The sequence below is a fragment of the Syngnathus scovelli genome, chromosome 4 (genome assembly GCF_024217435.2).
Source record: "Syngnathus scovelli strain Florida chromosome 4, RoL_Ssco_1.2, whole genome shotgun sequence".
Classification (NCBI taxonomy): Eukaryota; Metazoa; Chordata; class Actinopteri; order Syngnathiformes; family Syngnathidae; genus Syngnathus; species Syngnathus scovelli.
The window spans coordinates 18,480,221-18,505,159 of record NC_090850.1 but is presented as its reverse complement, the minus strand read 5'-3'; the positions used below and the strand labels follow the sequence as shown (position 1 = coordinate 18,505,159).

At 42.4% G+C, this 24,939-nt stretch overlaps 1 long non-coding RNA gene across 1 annotated transcript; it reads left to right on the top strand.

The window, feature by feature from the left end:
* Positions 1 to 11,642: 11,642 nt before the first annotated feature.
* LOC125966856 (uncharacterized) lies at positions 11,643 to 22,683 on the top strand. Its single transcript, XR_007480551.2, has 3 exons — positions 11,643 to 11,769; positions 13,601 to 13,727; positions 21,539 to 22,683. It is a non-coding gene; the product is annotated as an uncharacterized lncRNA (long non-coding RNA).
* Positions 22,684 to 24,939: the final 2,256 nt, after the last annotated feature.

Sequence of the window (24,939 nt, the reverse complement as noted above, 5' to 3'; positions counted from 1 at the left end):
TGTATTTGCATTTCCTAACTATCAGTATTTGAATAACTACACATGACTCTTTGAAATATGCAAAGAGTGTGTTTGAATCAGCAGAGCGGTGTGAAAAACTTACGACTAACGTGTGCTAATCACAGTAACAAGAATCAGCCATAAGTGGTCTCATTATGTAAGATGAATAGAGACAGCTTTGTTTCTTTTTTTAACGTACATCGAGATTGATTTGTTACGCTGTGATCGGTTGGCAAGTTTCAGGCAATTTGAAGGGATGCTGACTCAGTGCGCCTAGTTTGCAGCTCTGATGAGTGACCTAGTTATGTGTGAAATTCATCTGGATTTACAGTGGCAACCGGGACTGCGCAGTATTTAATATTTGACACTCTACGACTACATTCTGCAGCCTTTTTTCACACCGTGAGATCTGGATTTTTTGAAGAGCTTTTGATGCGAGTTGCAGAAACACAAGAAAAACCAAAAAGTCGGTTTTATCGCGACTTGCCAATACTATCCAACACATGCTATGTGATATTAATAATGTTAATGCTAATCCTTATTTCTCAAATAAACATGGCAAAGAGTGAGATTTTGTCCAGCCCGACTCACACACTGATGAGAGTGAGCAATTCAAGCAGAACCAATAAAAGACCTATACTAGGAAAGTAGGCAAGAGCATAAAAACATACCTGCTGAGCGTTTTAACAGAAACAGAAAAGCTAGTGGACCAAGCTCACAATGTCATCAAAGGATTGCTCATTGCGAGGGACCCCTCACAGGGGAAAAAGGACCACCACATTATCCTGCACTTTGCACTTTAAGAGCACAAAGTAACATCCATCCTTCCATTTTCTGAACCGCTTATCCTGCTTAATAATCCCAGATGCAGTACTTCAAAAATGTTCCACCAAAACTGCACTTAAGGCAAGACACGGAAAAATATTTTTAATTCAAAATTATCTGAAGACAAAAAGAAGAGCAATAAACGAAATTACAAGGAACTTGCACTCTGTCATGAATGGAGTACATTTTCCTTAATGGTGCCTTTTAATGGTTCTTTCTACAAAGACACTTTTAAGTCCCCGTTTAAGTCTGATGATCGTGCACAGTCCTCTTTGAAAACATGTATGAATTGATTTTATGGTTGCTACGCATCACAGACTCATAAGTGGTATCTATCGTTTCATCCCGGGGGTGGCGTGTGGGGGCGGGGCTTCTAAGGAGTCAGAGACCCCATCCACTAGCCAATTATCTCATCAATTGAGTTTCTATAAGAAAGGGAGGACTTAATTAAACACGTCTATAGTTGTAAGATGTTCGAGTCCAAAGCTGTCAAGGCCACAAGTGATGATGCAGTCCAGTGTGCTCTTCACGCCATCCCAGAGGTCTGCATCACCATATTGCTCTAATGAAATCTTACTCCAAAGCCGCTGCTGTCCACCCCGCTGCCCAACTAAATCCTTTCTATCAATGCTGATGATGCTCTGGAAATCTATTCGCTATTTTTCAACAGAGCTTTTACTGGACGGCTTCCAGGAAGTGCTTGTCGGTGAGGGTGCTGCAGGTCCTTGAGGGAAATGCTAAATCACTTGAAAGGCACAAGTGTCACACAATGGACAAGTTGTTTAAAATAAAAATAGATGTAAAAGATTACAAAGCTTAGTAGTTGGGGTCTAAAAACTTTTAAGCAACAAAACATTTTGCCACTTGCTGTCGACTGAAAATGACATCACATGCTGGGCTCAGCCAACAACCAATCACGGCTCAGCTTGTGTATGTCACATGACTAAACATACTCACGTATATTGACTGTCTTTATATATATAATTTCACACTCGATTGGTGGACCCCACTTGTTGCCCAACTTTTTGAATACAAGCAGGTAAAAGTGAATAAGCCCTTTAATATTGTTTGGCATTTTTCCAAGGTCCAAAGGTCTTTCAAATAACATGTCAAGGTGGAAAGTCATCACGCAGGTGATTCCCAGCCTGCCCACTGCCTTTTACCCTACAAAGTCGTTCTTAAGAATTTTACTCATTGATGCGCATAGAGGCGAGTCCAGTTCAATCACGCTGCTGCTGCTCCATCTTCCACAGCTCCTGTCACCAACAACGAGGAAGGCTTCCACATCCCGACAACCAATTTGCCATCTCAGGGCTCAGCGAGCTTACCCCCCCCCCACCCCCTATCCCCACCGCCTCACCTTGTGATGATGCACCCAACCCAAATATCCTACACAGCAGGAGGTGTGGAACCATGGAGCGATAAACTGTGGCTTTTTTATTTGTTTGTTTTTTTGTGCTTGACAAGACCTCATGGTTGCCATCAAAGCGTTACTCGTTCCTCTTATTAAAATAGCCACAGTATCAAAGCACACTCCCTTCAAACTCAAAACCAGTTGCGCAATATCTTCTGGCGTCCCCACTTTGCTAAATGTCTGCCTTTCATCACTTCCTCTTGAATAGGGCACAGCAGATTCGCTTTCTTCCGCTGCTCAACTTCCCTGTTTGATCTCAGTAATACGGCTAATGAGGTTTTCCCCTCTGGAAGGAAACTGGCACACGCGCCGACGAAGATGGCGGCGCTCAAATTGTGCTGCGAGATGTCCACTCGTCGTCCAGGACCACCCCCAATCTGACTTGGCTGCCATTTCAGAAACTATCAGGAGCAATGATGAGGCGTAAGAATCGTATTTAATTGCCCAATGTTAAAAAATAATCAGAGTTTAAGAATAATGCAATATAGGTCAAAGGAGACTTTGACTTCAACTGGTCAAGCCACTTGCCAAATGCAGCTTTAGAGGGTCCACTTTAAAAAAAATATATATCTTTTGAGCAGCGATTCATCTTATTTTGCCACGGAAACAGGGGAGCAGGGGGATTTGTTTTGCTTGATTAAGTTGTGTTGAAACGCACTGCCATAAAGAAGGATTTTCATGACTTTGAAATATTCACCGCACAGTCAATTGTTTCATCGGTCATGCCCCCATTCCCAGTGAGTCGGTGTCCCCCATCAATTCCGTTTCGGCATACGTCAGCGCAAATGTACATACTCAGTAAAAAATGTTTTTTTTTTCTTTTTTATCTTTACAGTGTGGAATATGAAATGTGCCAGACAGATTTGTCTCTGGAGGGCTGGGGGAACATCTGAGTCAGCGGTCTCTGAGGCAAATGCAAACCTCTCCAAAATGCTAATCTTTGATTTCTTCCAGATTAGTGAGACTCAAGCTGATCTCGGGATGCAAGAAACACAAGTAGCTGGCAGCCGTCCTATTTCGCCTGAGCATGAGATGAAAAGGAAACTTGCGGCTGCATACTGTGATTGTTGAATTAAAGAAAATGACAGCCGTGGGTGATGTTGCCAAAGGAGAGATTTCTCCTCTTTTGTAAGAGCGTTGGGTTTGGATTGCATTTATAACGTGGCGCCCGATGAAACCCTTGTATCTCCACTTCAATCATAGTTCGGGATATTTACAGAGGGATATTCTTTGTAAAGTACTAAAACGGGTGTGTAGCTAAATGATCATGTTTGTTTTGAAAGAAGAGCAAAGATAGAATGTGATTAAAATACAGTTCCGGTTCTTCCTAAAGTAACCCAAAAAAGTTACAGCCTGCCACATCATGTTATGTGGCCCGCGAAGACAAATTGCACATCGAATTCATGTAAATACTAAAATAACATGATATTGCTAGCAAATTTTATTACCATTTATATTTTTAAAATATTTGAACAGTTTTTATTTGTCTTCGTTTTGAAAACTAGTTATTCATCAGTTTGTTGTGTATCTGATACAATAAATAATATAATGGCATATCATCACAATCAATTTTTTTGAAAGGACTCATGCATGACTCAAAACTAAGACATTGAAGCTCATGAGTCTCATCATGAGTTTTTCTTTTGAAAAACACTGGCAGCTGATATCAGAAATCTCTTGCCCATCTTTTTCCTTAATAAAATGGTGTTAGCAACAAAGAAAGGCACATCTATGAATAGCTCGATTGTCGAAGCTGAGGTCACGTCTGTTTGTACTGTTGCCCAAGGTTTGCTCACCAAAAAAAAGAAAGCTTTTAATCCTTTTTGAAAGCGCTTATCAGAACTGTGTCTCCTCTGTGGCCTGCTTGACAGCCATGTCCATATCCAGGCACAGATGGCATGAAAGAAAGCATGAACCATTGAGGAGAAAAAAACGGAGGCGTCCACCTCGAGGCTCACGAGGTGGCAGTAGGGTGGAACAAACTCGATGTTCACACCATGAGGATCCAGCAACTAGGGTGCCTTTTGGACTTTTCAAATGAACCAGACTCTCTGCTGTACTTTCTTTGCTTTAAGGGACGGTGGCATACTGTCAAGACGAGTGATCCAAGGTCAATTCTCAGAAGAAACTACTATCAACAATTTTTGAACAGTGAATGTGCAGGGGAAAAAGTTATGTTGAAGTCTTGATGGCGTATGTCCCACCTCAGGAACCTTCAATAACTAAATATGTTGACTAAGCTGGGTTGTTAAAATGACATGTTTGGATAACCGGCCTGCTTTATAAAACAGAGAAGGAAGTGTTTTATTTGTGAATGTAGCTTAGCTTTCAATGCAAAATACAAAAATTGTGCATCATCCAGAAGATATATTGATTTATTGTTGCTGTTTTTTTTGTTTACCCTTTCTTGTCAGACACCTTCGCTCAACTGGATGCGGGAATATTTGACTACTTTTGCATCAATTGCCTCATGCCGTTCAGAGAATTATAATTCAAAAGGACAACATGCAGTTTTACAAAATGCATGTCGAATCACTATTGGACAATCTTTATCTTAAAAGTAACAACGGTTTATGAAATATGTCACTTTTTCAGCCTCAATGTTTCATTAAAGCCAACAAAATGGATGTTTGTTTATCTCCAGCAGGTATGTCGCGGAAACAAACTCATTTGAAATTCAACTTCTCTGCATGTGAGACATCACCTCGGGGAAGCGGAATGGGAGAGTAAAGCAACAAATAGACAATCTGGCAAAGCATTTACTCAGCAAATTGCTACAAGTCTCAGGTGACATATCAATCCTATTAGGTGGAGAAGACTTGTCCCAGGTGCGTAACTCTGCCTCCAAGCGAGCAACCAGAAACACGGGTGTACACGACATGAGAGGGGGATGAAATGCAGTGCAAGTGGCATTCCCTCATTAGGTGCCACGGAATATGTTGACTAAGCTGGGTTGTTAAAATGACATGTTTGGACAGCCGGCCTGCTTTATAAAACAGAGGAGGAAGTGTTTTATTTGTGACTTTTTGACAGGTAGAGTCTAAGGTGAAATTGTGTTGGGGATGCAGCTCATTTTTTAAAGTCAATAGACATAGATGGGTGGAGAAAGCAAAACAAATATTCTAGGTCATTCTTATGGAAGCCAAAGAAAAACCCCAAAACAGTTTTGATGAACCGAGGTCTTGTTACGTCACATATGACGCTGAATTATACATGAATATTTTGTTATTTTTTGTTATTTGTCGAATATTATATTTCTTTTGAGATGTCATTTTCTTTTCTTAAAAACAACACGACATCACTCCCCTAGATAATATATCATTTATTTCCACACCCCTGTCCCAGCATTAAGTCTGTTTTGGATTTCAGATGACCACTAAAATCGGTCAACTTTTCTGCTTCATGCTGAAAAAAAAAAGGAAAATGCCAAAGAAAGGTGCATTATGTTTACCCAGGCATTGACAACTTGTGCCGTAAAAATAGTCAAAGTCAAGTGATGGTGTGTGTAGCAGCAGTGGAGTCTGCAAATAATGAAGCGTACGCATCTGATAATAATGAGTCGCAGGGCTCCATCAGAGGGTTAGAAAGTGCTGAGCTGGGAAAATCAACGGGAGTCCCCCCAGGACTCATTTGAGAGGAACAAGGTGCTTCCAGCTGCTCAGAGGCCACCAACGAAAACCATTACAAAATATACAATTATACATAATTACAGCCTTAAATTTGTGGGCGAAGGGACTCCTTTACCTGCCATATTGGCCCAGGACTCCGCTGTGCCACTAATTACTATTCTCCTACCAGTTTTAGAGCCTCCAACTTTGACCTGCTTTGAAACTGCTTTACGAATCATGTTTTAAAGCATGTCCGTACATCTCTCTCTTTCTCTCTCTCTCTCTCTCTCTCTCTCTCTCTCTCTCTCTCTCTCTCGCGCGCGCGCTCTCTCGTTCTCCCGTTCTCTCATTCTCTGTCCATCTCTGTCTATCTCTCTCTCTCCGGCCATCTCTCTCTCTCTGTCCATCTCTCTCTCTCTGTCCATCTCTCTCTCTCTCGCTCTCTGTCCATCTCTGTCCATCTCTCTCTCTCCAGCCATCTCTCTCTCTCTGTCCATCTCTCTCTCTCGCTCTCGCTCTCTCGCTCTGTCGATCTCTCTCTCTCTCTCTCTCTCTGTCCATCTCTCTCTCTCTCTCTCTCTGTCCATCTCTCTCTCTCTCTCTCGTTCTCTGTCCATCTCTGTCCATCTCTCTCTCTCCGGCCAGCTCTCTCTCTCTGTCCATCTCTCTCTCTCTCACTCTCTGTCCATCTCTGTCCATCTCTCTCTCTCCGGCCATCTCTCTGTCTCTGTCCATCTCTCTGTCTCTGCCTCTCTCTCTCTCTCTGTCCATCTCTCTCTCTCTCTCTCTCTCTCTCTCTCTCTCTCTCTCTCTCTCTCTCTCTCTCTCCACTTTAAACAGCAAACTAGCTAAAAGTGAATCAACAGTGCCCCTGCTGGTTACAATCAAGTAATGCACACCATTAGTTTCAAGATCGGCAACAATTAATCAATTGTTATCTCAATGTCAAAAGAAAAACATTTTTTTTAAAATACACAAATATAATAGCTCAGGATGCTCATGACGTTTCCTGACTTTGATCACGAAAGAGGGGGAAATTTTCAAATTTGGCTTAGTTATCGGTATCTAGGTTGTGAATAAACGACAACGACGTGTTGAGTCGACGCTATTACATCTGTGGCTATTGACTTGAATAGCAAAGCTTGGCAGCTAACAGGAAGTTGGAGCGTGGCCTATTTTTGTCACTGGCATAACATACGACGTGTTCTCTGTGTTACTTTCTCCAGTGATATGTGACTTATTTCTCTTCTTATTTATCAGATCTTTTTCTTTGGTCTCGCTGTGTCATTGTTTCCCCCTGTGTTGCCCTGACCCATTTGCTCCGCTCGCTGCAAAATCCAATATTTGTCGATACGCTCCCCGCCTCACTCTCTGTAAATATATTTCCAAAATCCCATTGATGTTTGTGTCTTTTTTCCTCCTCCTCTCTTGCTCTCATTCTCTTTCCGTCGGTGGCTTGTAATGAGATTGATTATTTTAATACAGACGGGCGGAATCAAGCTCTCCCGCACAAGATACTCTCATTCTCCCTTTCCGCAGTGTTTATGAAGTAGCGGAGTGAAGAGCTTCCGTTTTTTCGTGTCGTGACGATGTCAGAGAGGACGTGTCAACGGACGACAAAACTGATTATGTGCCAAGTGAATGATGTTTCCTTGTGACATAAATCCAAGCGTCACTCGATAGTGGAAAATATAAATCTCGGTTCCCTTTACACATCATGTCCGAGTGGCTGGAGTCTTAAAAGTGCTCTGTCCTTTAGATTAATGTTTATCTGATAGGTTGGCCCTCTCATCTTGTAGCCCTTCATCAAAATGGACAGCACTTTTGAAGCTAGGCCAGGGTTCCCAAACTCTGGGACTTTGGGAAACCCTGCTCTAGGCTAGTAGATGAAAACCGAGCATCGCTCCCTACTTTCCATACAGAAATTGCAACGCTAAACTCTTTGAAAACATGTTGTCAAAAAGAGGTGATAAAAAAACTCTCCGTGAATGTTTTTAATAACCTAAACAACAACTACCTGGAGGCTAAGTTTATCCACAGACTACGATAAAATGTCAGTTGCTAAAAACATACCACGCTTAGTGACTCTACTTCTAGGAAATGCCTTTTGGCCAATAAATGGCCGTAAAACTGTATTTGGAGGAAATGGGAAAATGGTGCTGACGGCTGAAAGAATGAGAGACGGAACCGAGCCAATAAGTGGTGCTTCAATCAATGACTGCTGTTGGGGTTTACAGATTATTTTGATCGTATGATTATGTTGGAATGTAGACTAGAATTATTAACTTTGTTTAAACCTTTTACCTTTCCTTGATTCTGAAAAGTTTAACCATTCAGTTGTTGAAACTTTCCAAATGGTGTGGAAACATTCTTGCTTAGTTAGTCATCTAAAATGCTCCACTAGTTTCTGTTTCCACGACCTTGTAAAACAATGAGCTGGGACCCTCCGCACTGATTAACCAGTTGCTGAGGTAACCACCAAACATGTCCAATGTCACCCCCACCCTGCTTTCTCTCAATAAATACCCTCTTGCAAGAATCCAAAGTCAGACCTCATTCGATCATCGCTGTACGCACAGTGACGAATGACTCTCCACTTGCAAGTGCTTAAAAAGGGCATACTGTCTCCCGTGTGGTTCTTGCAAAAATAAGTTAGAGTGAGTACCACTCTAACAACTACCATGTATAAACTAAGCTACGACTGTAGGAAGGCTATGTGACACTCCCAACCAATTAGTCAGATTGTCGGTAACGACTGACATGTTTTTTGATGACGGTCAGTAATATATGCAGTAATGATGGACATGTAGACCAGCCAATAGCAAAGACAGAACTGCCTATTTCAGAGTGTTTGTGAATGACATGCAGACCAACCAGAATCTAAAGGAAGACTATGTGACACAAAAACAGATGACGGACTTGTAAATTAATGACTGAATGGAAAATTGGGTGGCAAAAGCTACCAATCGGCAAAACTGCCTGGATGGAATAATCCAAAGAAAGCAAACGAGAAGACAGACGAGGCCCATTTGTGGTTTTGCCTACTTTGATTGACATGTCGAATAAGTATTGACTGCAGAAAAGACTGGGTGACCGAACCGACCAATCAGAGGTTCTGACATTAACGACTAACATTTAAACTAACCAATCGCCACAGGCAGCATGCGGACTAATAACGTTTAGCTCTCAAAAAGAGATGTTACAGAAGAAAAGTCGATGCCTGGTTACCAAAGGTGGCTGAGGTAATACACTCGCCATTTGTTTTAGTTGTGGACAGGTTCATATTGTTTCATAATGAGGTCATGACTTGGGCTTGAGAATTGCTGGCCCATGAAGCAAATTCTGCGGTGCTTCATCATATATTTAACAGTGATATAATATGTTTTGATGGCTCTTGGGAGTGCACGAGTCCCAAAGGCCTTTGCAGAAAAGGAGTTGTTCCTGTAGCTACAAATGTCAGCATTACAACAAGGTAGGAAGAATGGGATGGCAAGATCTTGGGGGGGTTTAGACATGTCATTTACGGAGCGCTGCTTTTTATTGCTTCGCTATATGGATCTACACACGACGCTCCGAATATGAGATAAAACAACAAGACAGGGTGCGCTGTGAGCATGCAAATGAATTGAATTTTGTGTTGAACAAATTGTATCAGGTGCCCGATTCCGTTGTGACAGCGTTGATGTCGTTAGTCATTTATATTTTTGCAGTGTATCCTGTTGTGAATAAGAGGGTGAATGAACGCTGAATTTTGATGATTAGATGGGGAACAATGGGGGAGGCAGATAATTGTGTCACCTGGTTGAGACTCATGCAGCAATCGGGACACGATTTGTGTAATTCATCATATTGGTGGTGAAGTGCGGCCCGATGGATGCCCAATGCAGTTTTTGTCTACTTGGGAAATGTGCAGTTTGGGTTCTGCCGATAGATAGAAATAGCATTTCTAAACAGAATTTTCAGGGTCTTATAAATAAACAATGAGCTGGATACAAACTAAAACAAAAGCAGATTGAAAAGCAAACTATTGTGTTTACTCTTGTCTCCCCGTCTATCCACCATATACAGCAAAATTTCCTTATACGCTGAGAAATCTTGCGATAAGAGCAGATGTGTCCTAGGCACTTTTATGATTCTATCTCAAGCTGACGCCATTTTCTTCTCTGCATTCTACGGCGACATCATGTTGGACCTGCTTTATAAAAACGATCTAAAGTGATCAAGTCGGTTTAACCACGTCTTGGTGCAGGAACAAAAGAACATATGAGGATTGCGGATGACCTAGTTTGTGAAATTTTTCAAATTTATTTGCCCTCTCGCTCAAAGGGACTAAATTTTTCATTGCGTCATATGGCCGTCGTTGGTTTTGGAGTGGAAGTGTGTCGCAGACAAACAGGGAAACTAATGAGCATGTTTGGCTTGCCGTGCTGTGGCTTCTACTTTACTGCTGATAAGTGAAGACATTAGGAGCTACTTTCTAAGAATAATAAGCAGTTCGGCAAAGCAGAGTGTTTCTACGGACCCTATTGGAGCGCTGTGACAATCCTATTAAGAAAACACTGTGTGCTGTTAGTGTGACGTAAATTGGCTACAAGTAGCCTGGCCCATCTCCAGGCATGACTCAAGGTGACGGCACCGCCTCAAAGGCACAGAGTTACTGTCAAGATCAATACAGGCATATTGATGGCGTGGGGCACACAGCCATTTGTTTAATGCGCTGCTCTGTAATGCAACTAAACAGGAAGGTATACAAACCGAGAGCGCTACAAAGTTTGTTTGGGTTTGCAAAATTTGGAATGATCACGTTAATACTTAGCCAATAATGACAATAATATTACAACGCAGCGATGGTGATGTAATTGATAGACTCAGTCTACTTTCCCCATTACAAAAAAGTTTCACCACAATGCATTCCATTAACTTTACAAGTGAAATCTCTTATTGGGATCAAGCATATCTGGAATCATTTGTTCCACAACTCTTACCATCATAAACACAATTGACCGTCAATTAACCGTCCAAGCAAAGTTTTAAAAGGGGACACATTATAGAAAATTGACTTTTTAATTGCTTCTATAGAAAGTCAGAGTGCTGGCCAACCCACTGAGTGTGAAATTTAACAACCAAGTATTTGTTAGCTGACTATTTCTGAAAATAAAGTTTCTGAGCAGGTTGAATAGAGGGTTACTGATTTTACAGACTTGAAATGAATCTGTCATACATGAGTTATATTTCACACCAATCAGCGTTGATGAGGATGCTGGTGATCAAGCAGTCAATGTTGCTAATCTGCGTGAAGCGAGGAAAAGATAAGTGAATCTTCTAACGATGATTATCGCAATGCAACACAGTGACAACGTAATGATGATGCCAAGTAAAATGGCCTCGCTTCCTCTCATCTGTGACTTCATCTTTCATTTAATTAAATCTGCAGTGTTTCGGAATTACGGAGGTGAAGTAGACGAGATACGGGTCGTTTTCAAGAAAAAACTGGCAGTCGTGCGAGAAAAGACGCGAGTGAGCGAGCACGTCACTTACATGACTGCCAAATGAAGACACGATTTGACACAATGTTGAGTCAGAGATGAAAAAGATCTCACAACTGATTCAAAGTTTTTTTTAAAAAAATTATCCTCTTCAAAAGCTTTCAATAAGCCAAAGGAGCATTGCTGAAACTTGCATCATTTTTTATTTTCCCGCTCTAATTGCACCGCCAAAGTATTTTGGGGAGGACGGGGACAAAAAAAACACCAAGTGACGCACGACGTAACAATGACCGGCCGTACTTGAAATGGGCCGGCTTGTTTCCCCACCTTTGATCCATTTCCTGCACTGTGTGACAGTCTGGGATCCCGTCGAGAAAATTCCCACAATCTTTTGCCACAATGGCGAAAGAGTGAAAGAGAGAGAATGCTACCGCAGGTCAGTGCTTGCCTATGTCACGCCCGTGCCACTTCGCTCAGCCACACCCCTTTCGTTACCGTAATGTCTGTCACCTGCTTCCTCTTGTTACCCTGTGTATTTAAGCCCTGCCCGTGTGTTTTTCCCTGTCGGTGTCTACTGTTGTGTCCATTCCTGTTCGTGCCCAGTGTTCCTGTTCGTGTCATCTGGTTTTCCCTCGGTCTGTCTGAAGGCTCACGGTCAGAATTTTAATCTTGTCCAAGGGGACTTCATGTCGGTCAGTCTGTCTGTTTTGCTGGCCGTGAGTCTTCCTCCCGTCTGTGTCGTTCGTTCCCCACCTGCCTCCCTTCCAACTCCTTTTCCCTGCAATAAATCCTGGTTCAAGCTGCATTTGGTCGCCCTGGCTCAACTCATTCCTGACAGAAGACACCGACCATCACAGCGACCAGCGCTTGGACCAACCCTTTGCCGGCTCCCGCAACTGCTGCATGGTCGCCAAGGAGATGAGTTCAAGCGACGCAAGATGCACGGTTGCCCCCCCCAAAAACAGATCCGACGGCGCGAATCCAGCAGCCGCCACTTGTTCCGGCGGCGCGGATCCAGCGGCTGTCACCGTCGGCCTTCAACGGTGCATGACGCACGGCCGCCCCCCGATCCAGTCCCGACGGCGCGGATGCTGTGGCCGCCACCAGTTCCGGCGGCGCAGATCCAGCGGCCGTCACCCAGTCGGCTTCAACGGCGCATGACACACGGCCGCCCCCCGATCCAGTACCGACGGCGCGGATGCTGCGGCCGCCACCAGTTCCGGCGGCGTGGATCCAGCGGCCGTCACCCAGTCGGCCTTCGGCGGTGTGTGACGTGCGGCCACCTCCCCATTTCCTCCCGGCCCATGTTGGACAGTCTTGGGTTTTTTTTCTTTTTTGGAACGTCGGGAGCCGTCCCTTGTGGGGGGGGTACTGTCACGCCCGTGCCACTTCGCTCAGCCACACCCCTTTCGTTACCGTAATGTCTGTCACCTGCTTCCTCTTGTTACCCTGTGTATTTAAGCCCTGCCCGTGTGTTTTTCCCTGTCGGTGTCTACTGTTGTGTCCATTCCTGTTCGTGCCCAGTGTTCCTGTTCGTGTCATCTGGTTTTCCCTCGGTCTGTCTGAAGGCTCACGGTCAGAATTTTAATCTTGTCCAAGGGGACTTCATGTCGGTCAGTCTGTCTGTTTTGCTGGCCGTGAGTCTTCCTCCCGTCTGTGTCGTTCGTTCCCCACCTGCCTCCCTTCCAACTCCTTTTCCCTGCAATAAATCCTGGTTCAAGCTGCATTTGGTCGCCCTGGCTCAACTCATTCCTGACAGCCTAATGAAATGAATTATAGTTCAGATCTGCGGAACTAAGCTTGTGTTCTCTTTTGTATTCTATTCTTGCGCTCAAACTTTTATCTTTTAATGCAACCATTCATCTCATTGTCTAACACGGCGGGGTGAAAAAAAATATCCCGTTTCCTCACAATGGTGAATAAATCATAGAATCCAGTCGGAATCCTTCAGAGCGCTGTCCTCTGAGCTATTGTAAAGTCGTTGGTCAGAAAATACTGTATCTTTTTTGCCCTCGAGGAAAATTTATTGGTGTGAAAAAAAAAATGCCATTCAAAGATAACTCACCGTTTAACAAAGCAAGCATGAAGTCATCATTTTTATGACGAAACAAAAGCTCATGAGTGATATTTTGGAGGAAGTTGGGAGTCATTGGCAGTCAAGTTGCATGGTAGCCATCCTCTGTCTACAAAAAAACTGAGGATTGCGCAAGTGGTTTCTATGTCTATGAGAATTTTCAAATTTTTGTTTTTTTACTCTTCATATGCAGGGACGAGCCACCAGGGGACGACACTGCTTCACTTGCCTGCCATGACCGCACGTTCCTGTCATTCTGATGGTGCTGCACAAGCTAGTTGTTTGTGTGTCATTCGTAACCTCAAAACGCTGCTATTGTGGTAAATTGAGCAGTTCCTGTTGTTCCCTGTTTTATTTTTTATAGAACCGTTTCTTTACCGCCACGCAAAATCTAAGCTCAGCACAGGAAGTGGCTCACTGTAAAACAAACAAATATGGCCCGCCGTGATTGTTTCCCCTCGTTTGTAAAGATTTTGGTAGAGGTCGAGTTTGCAAATGATACCTTTTGGAATACAGTAGTTAAGCAGGTCATTCATCACTGATGAGTATCCGTGACTCTCAGGATTGCAAAGTGTCACTCTCAATCAATACAATCGTATCTCAAGCAGTCAATAAGCTGCTCCTTTTTATGTTCGCTGCCGGTGATTTGCTCTAAATGTCTCACAAATCTGCACTGTTGACTTTTTTCACACAGATTATCATCACGTCGCTAAATATTATTGCCATCTTCGAAGCTTAAGCAAAGACCCTGTCGACACAAACATCCCAAGGCAAATTCATTCTTTAAGTGGCTTGTCGGTTAAAAAGAATTAAAAAGTTTTTTTTTTTCCTTCAAACGAACAGATTAATCCCAGGAATGGGCATCACATTGCGCATTCAATAGCCGCATTAGCCTCAATGATATGGAAAGCCGAGCATAACTGAAAATGTCAAGCGGCTACACTCACCGATGATATTTACACTGATTGTGATGCCGCGGGTCCATAAAGCTAAAAAACAAGGCTGTTTGAGTGACTACTTTGGCATTAAGCAGACACCAGTGGCGATAACAATCACATCAATGAGTCTTCTATGTACATTTGGCCGACGACCAGCCGAGGGTTCAACCCCGCCTTTCGCCCAAAATCGGCTGGGATAGACTCCAGCTCATTCGTGAACCCAATGAGGACAAGTTGTACAGCAAATGGATGGACGGATAAAGTTTTTGATACGACTAATGAATGTCATAGTTCATATTTTTGAAAGTAACAGCGACTGCTATTAAGGTACATATGCGTGTTTTACAAGCACTCACGTTATACCAACGTGGCCTCTCGGGTGCCGAGCCTTGAATATTCCACAGATAGAGTGCTAGCTGAAATATTTAACGATAATTCATGAAAATGCGGAAATGTGGGTCCTTCGGGGAATGAAAGTGATTATATATATTATTTTTGCTTCCTGCAGACATAACACTTTACACCCTGTTTGTGTGTGTGTATGTGTGTGTTGTTGAAAGAAAGTAATCAAGCAGTGACTTATTGGTCATAAAATTGGATCAAGGGACATCTTTATGGCTTCATCGTATATTACTGTCATTATTATTTTTTTAGGGTAAACCAGGATATGAGACTTGCAAATAATTAAAAAGTTAGTGTGTAAAACAAATCCCTCATTCATATTAGTTTTTTTGCATGGTCGTATATCAAAAACACTTTGTACATAACTAATCATACAAACTTTTTATGTATGACTGTTTTCATTTTAGGGCAAAGTAATTTATATTTTATACAGGCAGTGTTTTTGAAGCCCAACAAAACATGTCATATTTATCTACAGCATCGAATGTACGTTTGGCATTTGATTCCATGTAGTTGAAATAGCCCAGCCCTAGAAGTATGAGGGTTTATTATGAAAATTATAATTACGAATCAAGTTTCATTGTATAAATTGATTGGAAGAGGTGCAATCGTATGGAAGGCGAAACTATGGCATGAGGGCTGAACAAATCTGATTCGCATCCACTCAGACTGAGAGCAAGGATTTGTTCTAGACAAAAAAGTCATTTGCAATTTGAGAGCGAGAGAGAGAGCGAGAGAGCGAGAGAGAGAGAGCGAGAGAGAGAGAGTGCCACGGAAAAGCTAAGACTCTAATTTCTAGTGTGTCAACGTCGACAATATTCCGTCCGATATAATCCTCCACGGCGACACGTGCTCCCTTTCCCTTAACGTCTTCGGGTCATACTGCTCCTTTAACGGCAGAAAACAATCTCGGGAACAACATGAATGTGCTTCACTCAGCCCTTCGCCGATCCTCGGGGGGCTCGTGACTCGCAACTTGCACCATCAAGAGTAGATGCGGTTTAATTAAACATTGCCAGCAATGTCACGGACCACGGGGGCCGCCGCCACTGCTGGCTTCAAATCACTACTTCCTTCAGTAAACTTAATTTAAGGACAGCGTTCCAGAATATGACAACGAATATAATGCTGAGTACTGTGTTGTCATGGTTACAGGGCGAGTCCAGGACGACAATATACAGAAGTGGTGGTGGGGTAAGACGGATATGAATAATTATTTACCCCAACAACTTTTTAATTCCTATGGTATTTAGACTGACAAATAGTAATTACCGGTATGTTTAATGGGTATTCGGATTAAGAGGGGGATGGGGGAGAGGCTATCTCTCCTGTAAGGAGTCCTTGAAAACCCCTGAAGTATACGAAACGTGAGTGACAAGATGTTCATGGAACAAATATCAACAAATAAATTCATACTACTGATTAATTCTCCACACGCAGCAATGAATCCGGTTCATTACACATTAGACATTCTTTTTGTTGTTGTTTTTAAAATCAACCAAGCAACACATTCTTTTCAACTTTTTTAAAATAATATTACTCAATGAAGCCCTTCCATGCTTTGCTGAGGATATGCTCTTCACAGAGACAAAAAAAAAGAGCACGAGCCTGTAAAGCATAAATTCGGTAAGATGAATCAACATTTTTCACTTAACCCAAAAGTCTCAACACAGAAAGGCAGAGTAGGCCTGGTCACGGCACTGAGATTCCAGTCAAAGCCATTATCAAGAGATCATTAGAGCCGGCCCAGTCAAGCGGAAAATGGGATGTTCAGCTGTTTTAGTCAGGTTTAAAGGGCCGATTGCTTTTTGCATCAAGAAGTACCAAAAACTGAATGAATTCATCGAAAGTTGAATCATCTCGTCCAAGAATGAATCAGACGCTATTTCATATGATTCCAATCGCTTTGAGCATTGAAACCAGTTGTTTGTCATTTTATACATTAATAAACAATGAAGTGAAAATTCTGAAGTCAAATAATTCTAAATTTTGATGGACAAAACAAGGTTGAGGCAAGTTATCAGCTTCATGCTACGTTCCGTGAACATGAAAAGATTGAATGTGTGAAAGCGTTTTGCGGGTCTAAGAACACTTTCATGATAAAGAATAGCATGCCCCTTTCCAAGTCTTGGCCAACCAACTGAATTTACCACAGGTGGAATTTAATTAAGTTTAAGAACGATCAGTTTTCAACACACTTCCTCCATCGTTTATCAGGTGATCCTTGCTCGGTTCCAGTGTAACGCTAACGTTAGCCTCGCTGGCTGACATCATTGCAACATGATGAATAGCATATAGATTAAGGAGCGCAATTCCAAGTCGCTAATATGACTGGAGGTCTCGTTTTGGAGATATGGCTAATCTTTACACGGCTCTCCATCTCCATCACGGCACCTCCTCTGAAGCCCGAGGGAGACGCCCAAGACCCCACCTCCCTCCGTGCCCCCAGCCCCCCCCCCCCGTGACATCCCCATTAGAGCAATCCTGCTGATAAATGCCTTGCAGATTACACCAAAAAAAAGAGGGGGAGGCGCTTTCATTTCCAACATGCTCCTTCTTAGGGTGCACTCAAAGATTGGCCGTAGCTTTAAATCAAAACCGCCGCTCCATCACATGCTGAGATCGTCATACGCTGACGATGAATTATGCATCGGGTTAATCAAGGCCTTTCAGCGGATGGCCCATTGATTGATGTCTTGGATACGGCTCGCTTTAAACTTAAAACGTGACAGGAACAAGCAGCACTACCGACTCTCATTCACCTTTTCACGCAACATTCACCCTGCCTGATTCCAATTGAAGACTCTTAGTTGGTATTGATATCTTTTTGTGACCAAGGGACTAACGTCGTTCTTTTTTGTGACTGGTGGTGTGTCGAACAGTGTCTGAAGATGACACGAAAGCTGATGAATGTTTGCGGGTGGCAAAAACATTCAGACTTGAGCGTGATTGTGCAGCACTACGTCAAGATTACAAAGGTGATCATGGACCCTCACTCATACGCACTCAAACAAACCATGGCCGCTCAACTGCAATGCAATAACCATGCAAATTTTGCAGCACACAACACATCCGTTTTTTTGTCATTTCTGTAAAAACCTTCTTAACCTTATGATTTATTTATAGATTTGCCCGTGTTTTCGCTTGTTAATGTCATTTTTGCGCATTGACCAGAATGTGTGAGAACGGGCTGTCCTGTTGTTATTTTATTTATTCATGTGACATCTCGTCCTTTCGCCTCACTCGGCCGCCGCGATGCTTTTTTGATAGCGGACCCATTCTGGGCGCACGTGCGACTGGCTCGGACAACACCATTAATCTCCCTTATCGGCATCATTGCTGTGTCTCCGGCCCTTGAAATGTGTGTTCTGCATTGAGGTAGCTTTGCTCAAAGGATGCTAAATAAACACATTGCTCCCCACGGCATCGCCTTTTAGTGCAAACTTTACAGCCCTCCTTGGCTGGAGCAAGCATCACTCTCTGAGTGGCATTGACCACTTTGTGATTGTTCTCTCTGTCAAAGTGTTGGCGGCAGTCTCCCGACACCCAATAGCTTGACAATTTTGTAATTGCATTGTGTGATAAAAAGCTAATTAAGTTATAGAAGATGGCTTATCTGTTTTATTTTCCTCGCTGCTATCCAGAGGATGACCTCGATAAGATCAGTCAGAGGCTGCCGGTTGGATTTTTTCCTTTTTTCTCCCCTCTCCTATTCCACACAAGCAACGCCTTAATGGGAGACACTTACAACCCCGGCGGATGGAGATGAGAAAGAGGCTCCTTGATGACAGGAAGCTTTACACAAGATACAAAGATACCAGACCTCAGATAAAAGACGGGAGAGCGCCAGAAGGCGAATCATGCGTCGACAAAGTTGGACTTCTTGTGATCCCATAAACAACTGATAAGACTGCAAAGCCTAATGAGTGGATTTACTTTGGTGACACTCGGAACATGCGAGCTGACTTGTGTATTATGAGAGGAAATGACGGCGCTCGCGCTTGCCAATTTGCGCCGGAAGCCACATAAAGCGACTTTGCGAGTTAGTCTTCCGAGGCGACAGGCATAAAACTAAATGGCACTTAGTCTAAATGTCAATACAAGTGTTAGATTAGACCTATTTGGCACGCGAGTAGATAGAGGACTTGAGCTAGGCCGTTGTGTCGCTGTGACCTTTTCTCCGGGCTCTGCGACTTTCCATCTATCTGCAACCTTGCGCACTTACCACTCAAAACTACTTAAGACTCTGGAGCCACACATAAAAAGTTATCAATGTGGTGTTTTTTAGATTAGGCTGCGTTTGAGTTTTGGAGAAGACAGTCTTTCACATCTGGCTGAAAACGACTCAACGGCCCTTTCTCAGAGAATATACAAACATCCAGTCTTCTGGTAGTTAGCGATAGTCTAATATTGTGAGAATTGAAGATAAATGACTGGCAGACGTTTGTACCAACTTTTCAAAAGGAAAGTCCAAAGTAACAGAGTAAAAATTGTTTTCATGTTTTTGATTCTGGGCCATGTCACAACTGAATTATTCATGTTCTTGTTTCTGGCCACATAGCGCGTATCTCCTGCCACTTGTTGCTAGGTAGAATTCATAGGGCTTCATCTTAACTGCAAATAAATAAATAAATAAATGACGGGGTGAAGGTCATGCACCTGACAATTTAGTGACAGAGTTGTGGAGGTATGATACAAAAGATTTTTTTCAGTCTATTTCAAAAACATCAAGATTTTCTATTTCAAGTGAGTGCAAGTCTTTGGAGAAGAAGAAAAAAATGAGTGTATGGCACATAACTTCACACTGCCTTGTAATGAGATTATCCCAGCGTAATGTAATTCAAGTGAAAAAAAAATCTGCCATTGTTTTGTTTTAATAGGATGCAAGCGAATCAAAAAGTCCTTGGCAAGCACTCACGATGAATGAGTACACGAATATGCCGCAATGTGCTTTTTCCTATTTCAATTCCTTTGGTGGCGTCGTGGCTGCTTTTCAGGGGGAATTTGACAGTGCCCTCGGCATGCATTACCTAAATGAACGGTTATCCCGGCCCCTTGCCGAGGTCTTGTTTGCTTTTCAATAATTCACAATGTTCTCAGTTGCAAACTTCCACTGCATGCGTGTCACGTCTGAGCTTGCTTTCTGCTCCTCTGCGCAGAGGAGAAAGATTTTATACATGGATGTGGAAGACCCTGGTGCCAATTGTGATTCTGCATTGGGAGGAAGTGAGGCAGTAGCACAGAAAATCCAACAGAGGGCGCCGTGTTGAAAAAGGCTTGTTAATTTAAAACCTGTTTGTCATAGTAAGCAAGTAAGCATTAATTCATTCTAGAAACGACTAATAAAGGCATATTCCATTCGAAGGAATAAAATGACATAAATTGACCTTTGCAGCTTGAGATTTGTTATTACTCAATTTTGTTGTCTGAAAAGAACACAACAACTCTCCCAGGGAGCTAATTACCAACAAAAGTTCCCATGATTACAAGCAGTGTAGTTTAACCTTAATAGATATCTGAATTATTTGCACTAAGTGGTTGCAGACATTTCCCCCCCACAGTTTTAATACAATATTTCAACTTTCTCAGCATGGCTTTCATTAAGTCATTCGATATTTAACGGTTTGTCAAGAGAGCATTTCTCCCGATACCAAGGTGTACAGGAATCCAATACTTGTACGGATCTGGTAGATCACTGAAAAAAAATCTTACTGACAAGTAGCAATGTGAATATACAAAAAGAGCTTGAATAAGTCTGAGACTGACATAACTAGCCTTACAGAAAAAAATGCTGTAAACGTGAAATATTCTAAATGTATGACTGGGTGAGAGAGACAAAAAGACAAAGAGAAAAACGCTAGGGACAAAACTGGTTGTGCAATGACGTCAGTTTGGCAAAGTGCAGGTGAGGAGTTCAAACGGTGCTGTCCTTTCCCATATGTTCGAGAGGAAGGCTCTTTTCATTTCACCTTAACCCCGTGGCATTTCCCATAATGTTCGTAGGCGCATCTGAACTTAATGCCGGATTATTGCTTTGCTTGCCTCCATCGTCTTGTTTGATCCATCATCTTGCTTGTTCCTCATATGTTTGTTTGATCTCTAGCTGTACTGGCAGGTTGTTTGTTCATTGGTACAAAAGTATTCCTATGATTTAGTTTCTTTGGTCTTTCTATCTTGTGAAGTTGATTCCATGTGTTTATTTCTATTTTTGGCATCGTCCTTCCACTGTGGCTCTGTCCATCTCTTTGAATTACGATTCGTATTCGGTGGTTTGTTTACGCGTTTGACGTATTCTAAGTTCGATTGTCTGTCTGTCTGTCTGTCTGTCTGTCTGTCTGTCTGTCTGTCTGTCTGTCTGTCTGTCTGTCTGTCTGTCTGTCTGTCTGTCTGTCTGTCTGTCTGTCTGTCTGTCTGTCTGTCAGCCTGGAGTTGGTGGCCTTTTTGGTGAGAGTGTATAATGCATTTAAGGCATCATTTTCTCTATGTGCTATCACAGGATATCAATATCTCATCCATTTTGTAAATTTACGGGTGCATTAGTATCACCTGACTTGTCAATTTGTCGTCAAACAATGCTTCCACCCTTTACTGTGCTAGTGTGTCTTGGTTCACACTGGCTAAGGCACACTGCATGGATTTTTAATGGACGCCCGCAGGTCTAGTCACGTTAAAAGTCAGTTCACACTGTAGCCGGGGGTGTTATCACATGTGATCAATACACCAATCCATGCTGACTCTGCGTCTGAGGAGGTTGTCTCACTGCGTTTCTTTTTTTTTTTTTTTTTTTGCAGAAGACGCAGCTCTGTAAGTCGTAGGGTCATAATGGAGGGGAGGCCACGTGCCAGAGAAGTAATTAGCCTGTTGGGCAGTTAAAAATTTCTGCAAGAGAAGGTCTTCCAGGCGAGCCGTGCTGATGGAAGCTTTGTTCGAGTGAAACCTCCCGCTGCACGCACACAAAGACCAGCGTAAAGACTAATGAGGGAAGCTGGAGGTAATACTGCCGAACTTGGATGAAACTACGCTCAAACTCCGCCACCTTCCACTGCACCCACGCTTTCAAGCAGCTATCCAACAATATTATGCTCTTTTAATTACCATCTGCTTTTATTCATGCCAATACTTATATTACAATGTGGTGTCACGCGGCCACACCCTTGGCCAGAGTCACTCATGATTACCAATAAGCCATACGTACTGGGAAAAGAAGAAATTCACCAAAACCAAATTTTTAACCATAACCAATAAAACGATTCCCCATTAAAACATGAGAGTAACATTATAATAGTGTCTATCCATAAAGGAGCATTAGGACGAATAAGATCCTGCTATCAAATAATTTACACAATCAGAGTGATAAATGTGCAATAAACATCACTGAATAGTGCCAAGTGTTACAGGAATAGTTATTCTTGTGTAAGGGGGATAAACATGACAGGACGTTTGCCATACAAATTAAAGTTATGCGGCGTGTTTAGGGGGAATTTTGTGGTCCATATCGTGCTAAACGATATTCCAAAGCGTCCTCAAGTAGCGCGCTCTGGCTGATCCTCTCAGCTTTGGAGTGTGTCAGGTCAAAACTACCGCGCTCTCTCAAAGGTGACCTGTTCGGCCTAAATGTGTCAGCAGGCATCAGGCCGACGAGCTCACACAGCGTGTAATCTGACGACTTTGGAGGGCACAAATGTTTAGTGCCGTTCAGAATGTCACACGTTGCAAATCTTCTGACAGTTTTCTTTAGAGGCCATTGGATAGCATGTGTAGTCCCCCCTCTCCCCATCCCAAAAAGAACAAAACTCAAATTTTAATTCAGTTGTCAATGCTAGTTTTAGCACTAACATAGTAAATATGTAACCATATAGTAAACCATGTAATAAATAATACAGAAGACTTTGTCATTTACATTCACTGTACATGTTGTTCTTGTATTGTTAAATCTAACCAAAACAAACAAAAAATCAGTGGAACACTGTCCAGTGAGTGCATTTATCATAAAATTAGCAGCTAGAAATTAAACACACAAACACAAACACATACACACACAACCCAAACATTTTACAATTCCCAATAGATGCATATGGCAAAGCACTTCATTTCTCTAATTGAAAATTTTGAATCATTCTTTGCCTTTTGCATCAGGCAAAATTACTAATTTCAACAAAGGCGGACAAATCACTTGACCTCAGTTATATAATGTGTCACGTATGCTGCAAAACCAATATGGTTCCAACTTGGACATAATAAATTGTACCACAAAGAAAGAAAAAATGCAGCTGGACATTTTGACCGCAGCTAATTTATCTTTTCTCTTGGGGTCAGATATCGGAAGGGAATTGCCATTCCGCTACCATGTCGAGAACCCAAGACATGGCGAGTGGTGTCAAGTCTTTGAAGATGTACATGATGTACATTACTGATGTGATATATAATTTTAGAATGTTTTAAATATCACACAATTGTGGCTCCAGAAAGGCTTACTCCTGGTCAAAACAGAGCAGCTTCTGCCATAATGCCATGCTGAAAATATGAGTTACATCATACGGCAAAAAAAAACCCATCATCTTGCTCATTTCCAACTTTCCCGCGCATGTAATAAACGGATTATGAACAAGATGTATCCTCACAACGTCCTAATACAATCTACAACTGATGCGCTGTTTGTATTCATCATTTGCTACTTAATTAGGTCTCGGATCAAAGCCGGGACAGGGGAGGGAGAGAAAGTTTTCTGGAAGCAAAGAAGAGCGAGAGAAAAGAACGACATAAGCAGGATGCCAGATCTAAAGCATCATTTCTTATGGAGAGCCTGCTGAGAGGGAGATACTGCACTCTTATGTAAGTCATCATTATGAAGACAGTGGGAGAGCGTCCCCCCGGCTTTGGGCGTGGAGCAGTAGGAACGCCCACGCCATCTACTGGTGGGTAGGTGAGAGGGAGGGGGGAGTGGGGTCACTATTAATGACCACCCAGGGGTAGGGAGTATCACTTGGGCGTTTTTTGAACAATATCGACATGAATGGTCCGCCGCTGGCTGGCGATCATTCACCATGCGAGACGAATCCAAGACCCCTTTGGCTCCCTTATTGTCATTTTTCTACCTCGAGCACATGGTGGGCTTTTTGGCACAAATATATGCTCCGCTACATCATTATTATTCTAGGTGTGGTAAGAGACCATGTAAGGGTTCATGAATAGAAAATGCTGACTGTTTGAAATAAAGGGCAAGGATTCTGAAATAACAATGAGAGGAATGGGAATCATTTTGATAGGTTGAAAAATGTCTATATCGTCACTTATTTTAAATAAAGGAAACCCATTAGAATTTTCAATTAAGAATAATGGTCCATTACTAAATGTATTGATTAAAGTGTAATATTAATAACAAATAATAAAGAAATAAACTGATTTGCTTCCTTCATCCAAATACTGTGATAGAGCTGCTATCATGATTGACACATGAAACCGACCATTGACTTGTGGCTGAAAAAGTGACTCTTTAAAATACAGATAAAGCAAAGTGTATTACAGAGTACATGATTTTCTGAATATGTTCTGCTTCGAACGCTTTACAATATCTAACATAAGAATTAGCTGAAGCAAAATAAAGGGGGAAAAAGCACAAAAGTTAGAATACCATTTTCCCGAGATGGCTCAGTCCATACAAAAAAGGTTACAGCCTCCAATTCCATGCTGAGGTGGTGAAATGTAATTGCCTGCTGTTGCTCTCATCAAACTGCTGTCACTTCCTGTCGCGGACCCCCCACTGTAACGCCCGCAAAACCTCTTCACAGTAAGCACAACTCACCCCGACAGTTGTGTGGTTTTTTTTTTTTTTTTTTTTGTCGGGGTCTTCCAAACAACTCCGCCTTGCTTATTTTTCTTACCGCAGAACCCATGACTGTGCAGGTCAGCAGCAGAGTCAGTTAGTGATCCGTTTTTGTTTGAGGAAACGTCTGACTAACTTCTTGACATTCCTTTCACCCTCCAACTAGCAACAAAAAAGCTATGGCCTCTCTTTCCAGGGAATGTTTTGTGAATCGCTGGGCTTTTTTGATCAACAACCCGGAATTTCCATATCGTGATGTGAAGAGCGATGAATGCTGTCTTTTATTCCGGCTGCTAATTTGTTAGCAAGGCAGGCTAAAATTAGGGGAAAAAAATCTTCCAAACAGTAATACATAACATCTTAGTGTTC